The 7,904-nt window shown below is 33.9% G+C and overlaps 1 protein-coding gene and 2 pseudogenes across 1 annotated transcript in view; all 3 read left to right on the forward strand.

The window, feature by feature from the left end:
- LOC107626082 overlaps positions 1-7,904 on the forward strand; it is a 30,934-nt gene that overhangs the window by 22,812 nt on the left and 218 nt on the right. The window lies entirely within an intron of this gene.
- Positions 1,788-2,612, forward strand: LOC107627916 (annotated as a pseudogene).
- The window catches only part of LOC107626083, a 5,003-nt pseudogene continuing 2,624 nt past the window's right edge, over positions 5,526-7,904 (forward strand).

Here is a 7,904-nt window from a genome sequence, read left to right on the forward strand (position 1 = left end):
AATTTAATGTCTAATTTTTAATATTAAAAACATGTTTATATTATATTATAGCATCTAAGTATCTCTCTCAATTTATGCGCACAGATATGTGTCATTTCCTGTCTATTTAGTATCTCTTTTTTTATTGCCTCACGTGGCTTGCTCCAAACCCTATATGTCATGCCATTCCTGTCTCACGAGGAATCAAATCACAACTCTCTCTCTCAATGCACTAAGTTTCTCATATGTTGTGGAATTTTTGTTACATTTGACTCTCTCTCTATCTCTCTCTCATTGCGCTGAACTTGTCATATGTTGTGAAATTTTTGCTACATTTGACTCTCTCTCTCTTTTCTCCTACACAGTTAAGTATTTGTATTTCCATAATTTTCTCCTGTATAATTTATTTACATATGCAATAAGTCCTTGATTATTAACTGACTCTTAAATGAAGTTTTGGCACAAAACAAATTAGTTTTTAATTAATTGAATTAAAAATTATTGTAAAAAAAAACTAAAAAATAAATAAATGAATTAAAAAAACATGCATTAATGTCTAATTTTATTTAAAATTTAGCTAGTTTTACTTTCATAGCTTACAATTTTTAATCGATCAACAATCAATAAAATTTCTTCATTTTTTTTCTTTCGTTATTCTTTTACAATTTTATTATCTTTGTGTACTCTTTATATAATCTTTCTATTTTATTAATGATTGAATTAGATGGTTAGTGGCTTCCCATTTGTCACATTGGTCAAATTTGATGGCTTTGTAAAACCAGCAAGAGTTGGCACCGAAAGAAAAAAAATTTGGCACTCTATAAAGTTGGTGCTATAGTGCAAAAGTTTGGCCTATAAAAGGACGCCTTTGAGTTTATATACTTCAATTTCAAGGCCTCACCATCCTTTTTTGTAAGAAGGGATAAAAGTTATTCATTCCATCAAAATACATCTAAAAAAAATATTTACACTCATAAAATATGTTTAGTTCTCTTTATAATGAATCTAAAACTTTACAAATAATGTATTTAATTATCAAGATTATTTTAATAAAATTCAATTTTATTTCAATAAATTATTATATTATGTCACATGGCAAGAGTCTCACATGTCTTTTCAAGCCAACTATAACCAGGACTCTTATGAACATTTTTTTCCTTCATCACCTTCCTCAAGTTTTCAACCTGGTCCCACTCACCATCAGCTGCATAACGAAAATGGTTGGTAACCAAAGAAAATCAGCCAAAAGCATCCATAATTTGCCTTATTTAGCATTTATTAATTGTTGTGACAATTAATGAATGCTAAATAAGGCAAGTTCTGATACCACTTGTTGGGATCTAATACAACTTGTTCGGGTACTGTGAAAAGTTTTTGACCATCGAATCGCCTCTGATACCACTTGTTGGGCCACCGTGCGGCTCTGATACCACTTATATGGTCACTCTGGGGAGCTTTTGACCACCAAAACAGCTCTGATACCACTTGTTGGGACACTGTATGGAGTTCTCGACCACCGAAAAGACTCTGATACCACTTGTTAGGCTACCAAATCTTCATTTTTAAGTCGAGGAAAGAAGCTTGACCAGAATCTGCTAGGAAGTTTGGAGACAATTATGAACGTGGTTGAAGCTGTGCTGAATGATGTTGAGAAAAAATAGATCATTGTCCATGCTGTCAAGAGGTGACTTCAAAATTTTCAAGATGCTGTCTGTGATGACTTGTTGGATGAAATTATCACTAAAGTTGCCATTCAAGAGGATCCAGGTAACTTCCTGTCTCGCATCTTCAATTCACAAGATAGAGATATGGTTGTTACTAGGATTGAAGAAGTCATTGCTAGACTAGAGGTTATTGCAAAACACAAAGATATCCTTGGTCTGAAAAATATTGCAGCCAAGAATATGTCTGGGAGGATTCCATCAACCTCACTAGTTAAAAAACCTGATATGTTTGTTGGGAGGGACAAAGAGAGGGATGCTATAATGAAATTGTTGTTAGATGATACTAACAATGATGATTTGTCCGTGATTCTCATAGTAGGCATGGGTGGGATAGACAAAACTACTATGGCAAAATTAGTTTATAATGATGTCAAAGTGAAGCAAAAATTTCATGTTAAAGCATGGGTTTGTGTTGGTGAGGAGGAATTTGATGTTCTTAAGATGACAAAGACTGTGATAGAGAAAACTGGTAGTTCTTGTCACTCAAGCGATTTAGATACAGTTCAAAATCATTTGAAGGAAGAGCTAGCAGGGAAGAAATTCTTGGTTGTTATAGATGATGTATAGAGCAGTAATCATGAGGGTTGGAGAAATTTCTTAACTCCTTTTGAATGTGAAAGTGAGTGAGGTCATATCCTTGTAACAACCCGTCTTGATCCGGTTGCTTCTATGGTGAAAACTAATCATAATCAACCTCTCAATTTGAGTTTTTTTCATGAGGAAGATTGTTGGATAGTGTTTGCAAAACATGCATTTTTTTCTACTGAATCTAGAGACCGTTCAGCCTTAGAAATTGTTGGTAGAAAAATTGTTGAAAAGTGTAAAAGGTTACCATTGGCTGTTCAAAAAGTTACAATCTTCAAATATCGAGCTACCGTAGGGAGCTTTCGACAATCAAATCAGATCTGATACCACTTGTTGGGGTCTAATACAACTTGTTCGGGTACCGTGAGAAGTTTTTGACCATCGAATCGCCTCTGATACCACTTGTTGGGCCACCGTGCGGTTCTGATACCACTCGTATGGTCACCCTGGAGAGCTTTTGACCACCGAAACGGCTCTGATACCAACTTGTTGGGACACCGTATGGAGTTCTCGACCATCGAATTGGCTCTGATATCACTTGGTGGTTTGAAGGTGTCTATTGTGTGAAGAGACAGTAACAACTTCTTTTAGATTTCTACGCTCACTCTTGTTTTCTATTGTGCTCAATTCTACTTACCATGAAAATTATAAGCACTAAATCTTCTTTTTTTTTATTGATTGTTTATTTTCAGTTTTGCTCTTTGTTGCTTAGGGCTACGAGCAAACTGCTGTACACCACCGCAAGCCACCAAATTTTTTCTCCCTGTGTCTTGATTTTTTTTGTAAACTAATTATCTTCTCCTTATTCTTTTCTTGCAGCGAGAGATAACTGTATCTCGTGATAACCCAATTAAGCAATCCCAGCAAAGTTGTAGAGGGAAAGAAAGAAGAGATAATAAAAAGAACTCAGATGATGTAAACAAGTTTCAAAATGTCTCCCCCGTTGCTTACAACAATTATAATACTCCATAAATGAGTATAACTCACAAATTAAACTCATATAAAAAAAAATTAGCCACTGTTTGTTATCTTTTATTTCTTTTTTCTCCCGAAATTGACATCATTATTTTTGCCTTTGATGTTAGATACATTATTATAATGAGCTAGTTGTGGGTCATAGCAAAATAATGATGCAAATGCAATGCAATAATTCGGCTGAAGGACATTGATTCAGCTTCATTCATTGTATGGGCAGTGCTACGGTGATGAAAGGAAAAATTTTTCTTATATGCTGAAGCAATGTGGAGTATAGGGTTGGTGGACGTGTGTAAAGTTATTCTCTAAAAAATAGCAACTCTGACCAGAAGCAGAGACAGCAGACTTTATTACTTTAACAGGTAAAACTGATTAATGAGATAAGTACTATGTTATGTTAATTGTTGTGGTTAAATGGTTGGGCTTTTTTTATTTCAAGCCCAATAAGATTTTTTGCAATGGATATATAAAAAATATATTAAGTATAATATAATTATTATTTGTATCTCAAAAAGTTTGAAATAGTTGAGTTGAATTTTGTTATCAAATTATAAAAATACTTATAATTATTTTATCCTTACGATATGTTATCACAAATTAACGTTTTATAATTAAAATTTATAAGCAAATTAAAATCAAATGTAAAACTGGTTTCAAATATATGAATATAAATTTTATTGGAATCTCGTGATAAAATTTAAATTTTTTTTAAATTTAACCAATAATCAATCTCATGCATGGACCAAAAAGTTACAATCTTCAAATATCAGGCCACCATAGATTTGACAACTAAATCGTATCTGATACCACTTGTTGGGGTTTAATACAACTTGTTCAGATACCATGGGAAGTTTTTGACCATCGATTCGCCTCTGATACCACTTGTTGGTTGGGCCACCGTGCGGCTCTGATACCACTTGTATGGTCACCCTCGGTCGCACTCTTCTCTTCCTCGTCGCTCTCGTTTCTTCCTCGGTCACGGTCCACGCTTTCTATCGCTCGCCTCCTCCCCGTTTCACCGATCTCCTCCTCACCTCTGTTCATCGTCTCTGTTTTAGTGTTCCTCGAGGTTCATTGTCACTGTTCTGGATTCTGCTACTGCTTAGGCTGCTTCTGTTCTAGTGTTCCTCTATTCGTCTGGTTTCTTCTTCTAACTTCTGCTTCTACTATTGATTCTTCTCTGACTTTTGCGCTTGCTGGTTCAACCGGCTTCTGGTTTTTCTTCATCTGGGCTTTTAGCTTCTGCTATTTCTTCTGTGTATGTTCTGGAAGTTTAATTTCTTCTACTATCATATTCTCTTCCCTAACTCCCATTAACTCTCAAAAGTACCCTCTCTTCTTTAATCTTTCCCTCTCCTCATCTCTCTGACGTCATTTTGACGGGAGAGATTCTGCAGCAGATGACGGCACAGTAGCTGGTGGTGGCAGACGTGGTGCTGTTCGGTTTTGAATCAAGTGCGGGAGCATGACGACGCAGATGAATCCTTTCTTTGCCTTCACTGGTCAGCTGTGGAAGGAGCAGAAGCTCCCCGAAAAATCCGCAAGGTTCGTCTTTATCACCAATTTTTTTTACATTTGAAAAGAACATGGCGAAATTAAAATTAATACAAATAATATTTGGATATTTAAACTAGTTGTTTCATCAATTGACAAGTTTATATTTAATTAGATAAAGATCAATAAATTTAAATTTAATAGTTTATCTGTCTCATGAGAGAAAAAGTAAAAGAAAGCAATTTATTTAATGTATTTTTTAAAAAAAGTTACTCAACATAAAAAAATTAAAAGTATATTTTTTTTTCAATTATTCTCTCACCAATCACAATTTTTCCTTCAAAGTTTAATTTTTTATAAAATTATCCTATCATCTTTTCTAAAGAGAAGTATATATTTTAATTCTATCAACTTTTTTTCAAAAATCTTTGTTATGTTTTTATTGTTAGTTAAAAATTTAAATTGTATTGTCTAAAATATAATCAAATATTAATATTTTTCATACTATTTATTATATGCTTAATTAAAAAGTGTAAAAGGTTACCATTTGGCTGATCAAAAAGTTACAATCTTCAAATATCGAGCTACTATAGGGAGCTTTCGACAATCAAGTCGGATCTGATACCACTTGTTGGGGTCTAATACAACTTGTTCGAGTACCGTGAGAAGTTTTTGATCATCGAATCGCCTCTGATACTACTTATTAGGCCACCGTACGACTCTGATACCACTCGTATGGTCACCCTGAAGAGCTTTTGACCACCGAAACAGCTTTGATACCAACTTATTGGGACACCGTATGAAGTTCTCGACCATCGAATTGGCTCTGATATCACTTGTGTAAAGAGACAGTACTTCTCCAAAGCTCATCACTCACCTCCAAAGCCCAAAGAAAACACTTTCAGAGAGCTCACCATCGCGAAGATCGAAAATCCTCTCGCTATCGCCATTGACCATCGTCGCCCCCCACTCCCCACTCACCACTCACCACTCAGCACATCGCTGCACACTCACCACTCACCGCTACACACCACTCACCACTCGACCGTCGCTCCTTCTCGACCCTCCTGCACTGATCGTCGCTGCGCCGCCCTCACCATCGTCGATCTCTGCGCTTCTTATCGTCCTCTCTGTGCTCACGTCGTCGATTAGGTATGTATTAATTTCTATTTGGTTATGAAATTTGAGGGGTTTAGGGTTCCGATTTTAGAAACCGGTTTCCGCTCGGTAATCACAAACACAACAATTATGCTCTTATTTGTTTCTTATATTTCAATTAGAATGTTGAAATTTGAGAGTAAACTAAGTTGATGCATGAGCCAGATACGCTTGGTGCTAAACCCCTGAATAAATAAATAAGATGATTTGTAATTTTCTAGTAAGGAATAAATGAACAATCCAAAAGAATATGGTCAAGGAAGGATGCATGTAAATCTTATAGGCAACTTTGAAATAAAATTTCTTGTACCTGAAAAAGTTCTGCTAGAATATTTGGTCATGTAAAAGAGGGTCATATGATTGAAGATATCACACACGTCTTATCCTAGCAATGAGTATTTTGAATTGTTTGAAATGGGGAAAAAGTTACAAACTTAAGAATCAGAAGGTGATTTTGTTACTTAAGACACATTATATAAGTGAAATAATGTGAGGAATATATATAGTAGAAGCAGCAAATTAAGGATTAGTAGTGAAGGAGGGAAACTAAACTAAGATTAGAATGCTCTCCCAGATTAATGGAATGAACATGTAATTCAGGGCAATCTGCAATACACAAACTCAAGCATGCTACTGAAGTAATCTATTATTCAGATAAATTGGTTCTTTAAAAATAGACCACTTTTAACTAAATTGAAATTCATTTTGAAAAGAATATAATATTTTCTTTAAAATTATTTTGAGCTGAAATCGTATTTGGTTTGGGTTCTTTTTTCTTATGATGAGGCTGTGTGCATAAAATACATATGATGGCATTTGTACAAAATGGGTGTCAAATAATATATTATTTTTTGTCCAAGGACAGAACATGATGTTGTTATGGCAATTTCAGAGATAATAGTGTGTTGAGTTCTTTTCAGAAGGGAGCTCGAAGAAGAGTTAGGTGTGACACTTCCAAAGGATGCATATGAACTGATTTTTGTTTTTCTCCAAGAGTGGTAAGTGGTGTCTGCTCTCTGCTGCATTACTTTAGTTTTGTCTCCGTATTGATTCTATTTTTATTTTTATTTTTTTAAGTTGATACGTTCATAAGCATGATTAGGATGATTAAGATAATGAAACTTTGCCTCCTTTTGTTTGCCTATTTTTGCCATTGTTTTTAGGTAAAACTGCAAGCATGATATAAAATTAAAATGAGGCGTCATTTGTGTTATTGTCGTGAAAGCATATCAACTGAATATGAAAACAAGAAAAAAACCTAAGAATTCTCTTTATCTTCTAATTAAAGACTTAAATAAGCATCATCTCTAATGATATCTCTTAGGATCAATTAGTCGGAATAGTAAAAAGATTTCACTCCCTATCTAATATTTGAAGATGTTGGTAATAGGTCTTAGCTAAGATCACCATTACACAAGATAGATCATAGATGCTTTGAATTTTAGTGATAATAGCCAATTAAAATGTGTCAAAAAAATAACAGCAAATGGGAAAAAGGGAAAAAAACTTGGTCCTAGAATGTATAATATTGTTATTTGATGAAGCACAGTGGAAATAGGAGTTTTATTAGCCGAGTTTTGAGTCAATTACATTACATATGGATAAAAACAACTGTATAAATTCTTATGTAGCTTCTCATTCTTGTTGCAATTAAACGGCCATTCCTTATAAAAAGAATTTTAATGTATTATTATTTGATAGAAGCTCTAACATATGATTCGAAAAGAACTGGAGATATTTTAGTAAAATATGAAGATGTATATAAACAAGTTATCCGATTTTGTGAAGATATATCCACACATGTTAGAGAATAAATTTGGTAAAAGTTTTTATTTAGTTATTTTAAATTATTTTTAATAAAAAATAAATATATTTTTGTTTTAATAGGATTTTCTTATAGACAAAGGATCAAGTTGACGGAGTCCTCACTCAATTGTGTCCAAATTTTTTGGATGTGATGCACATGGTATTATATAAAAATTATGTTTT

Source organism: Arachis ipaensis, chromosome B02, assembly GCF_000816755.2.
Source record: "Arachis ipaensis cultivar K30076 chromosome B02, Araip1.1, whole genome shotgun sequence".
NCBI classification, from domain to species: Eukaryota; Viridiplantae; Streptophyta; class Magnoliopsida; order Fabales; family Fabaceae; genus Arachis; species Arachis ipaensis.